A 2,210-nucleotide genomic window follows, 5' to 3' on the forward strand; every position below is an offset into this window, starting at 1 on the left:
CATATGAGCATTAAAGTACTTGTGCATCTTGTTCCATACTTCAAATTTATGCTTGCATGACAACACTTGAGGCAACATATATTCTGATATAGTAGAAAGAAGCCAGTGGAACATAATTTGATCCTATATGATGAAAAATTTATATTCTTCTGAGACTCTGCCTTCAATATGATCTTGTTCCAACTTGAACTTATGCAGAATTTGAGGGTTCTTCACTATCTTGTGCACTCATTGAACGATGATGACTTCATCTACCTGCTGATTCCATAAGATAAATGTTGTTTTGCATTTTAGTGAAAGTTTTGGACCAAAGTGATGTGATGATGGTCCAGGAGATTGATTGGGTGCAATCATTTATGAGTTATGATCCAAGTTTCCAATCATTGCAACTTAAGACAATTCAACCATGGCAACATGTAACGTGATAGTTCAATGAAGAATGAAGACTCAATTCTTAGAACTTGAGAAGGTTGTAACTGAATGTTAGTTACAACTGAATTTGAGTTAGTTTGAGGGTGAAAGGGATTGAACTAGGTGAATGATACCATGATAAAATGTGAACTTCATTATATTATTATTAATGAGTTAGTTCTCTTAAAAATCCATGACACTCATATTTTAAAAGCCTAATGTGTCGGCATGTTATTCTCATGCATGGAGATCTCATGTCACCATGCATCTCTATTACATACATATGCATGGTGATCTTCATTTTGGATTACATCTTCGCTACATACATACATAATACATACATAGATGGTGAAATACCCTTCATGGTTAACATAAATTATCCTATATTGTGCTACTCTTCTAATATTGCTTCTTAATTTTATTTTATTTTAGAGATTATTTTCATTAAAGTGAAACTTAAAAAAAACTAAGCCCTTGAGAATTGGATTACCATTAATTCCAGTAAACATGCATGGCTTTAGGAAACCTTTAAGAGTGTGTAAAATGATTTATCACTTGTATCACATATATAACAAGATGAATTCATTGTAAATTAATGGGGGACTCTTCTGCTGTTGGTAGGAAACTTCCCATACATAATGATCCAATAAAAAATGATGAATATTTTTTTACGTATATTAAGGTTCTAAGATCAAGACATTGTGGTTTTTGTTGTTGAGATTTAATTTTTTGACGATCCTATTGATTTAGTTTTTGTTTTTATTGTTGTTGTTGATATATAATATTTATCAATTCTATTGATTTAGTTTTTTTGTTGCTGTTCTTGTTGTTGTTGAGCTTTAATATTTAACAATTCTATTGATTTTGTTGTTGTTGTGTTAGAAATATTGAATATTTACGGTTGTGATAGAAGTTGTCAATATTACACGACTTTGACGTGTATGTGAGATTGATTTTTTGAATGCTTTCTCAATATCGTCAATCAAATAAATTGGTAAAGATGTAAAAAAAATATCTTGAGATTTTGGCGTATATTTATAATATATTAAATAAGAAGCGTGAATCTGAATCTTAACATTTCATCTTCATTTATGCCACATTATTGATATTCCTACGCAGCATCTCCGAAAACTCATATCCACTTCTCAATAGTCTAAACTACAAGGTTACGGGTTCAAACCCTGACAAAGACAAAAATATTTCAATCTAACATTTAAATACTAACTTTGATATTTTTTTTTAAAATTCAATAAAAAATAAATAAAATAATTAACAACCGCGCATCGCGCGAATTTTAGTCTAGTTGAAGATTAATGTCAAGGTTCAATTTATCCAATAAATGGTCTACTTGAACCTTAACATTAATCTTCAAAGTCGTATTTTTATGTAGGATATGATTAAAGTCCTTCTATTTGATGTTCATAAACCAACAATAATATTTGATGCTGATGTAGCACATTCTCAATCGAGAAAAGACTCAAGACATTTATAGTTGCAGTAAGATATGTCTTTTTGAATAATTTATGTGCAACTCTTTTATGAAATCATATTAAAATAATACCTTGTTTACTTGTTATTATAAGGTGGGGGCATAAATGGACTGTCTTAGGACACAAAGTACATGAGAATTGTTTCTACATGGGTTCACCTTGAGGAAATAATTCAAGATCTAAGAAGGTAATCAACTTAATGAAATGATAAGATAATATGTTAATCGTGACTTTCTAAAGGTTGTATATTATGTAACTTTAATGTGCTCTTGACGTGTTGGACCGAACAAAATGAAAGTTAAAAGGAAA

The sequence above is a fragment of the Lathyrus oleraceus genome, chromosome 4, assembly GCF_024323335.1.
Source record: "Lathyrus oleraceus cultivar Zhongwan6 chromosome 4, CAAS_Psat_ZW6_1.0, whole genome shotgun sequence".
Classification (NCBI taxonomy): Eukaryota; Viridiplantae; Streptophyta; class Magnoliopsida; order Fabales; family Fabaceae; genus Lathyrus; species Lathyrus oleraceus.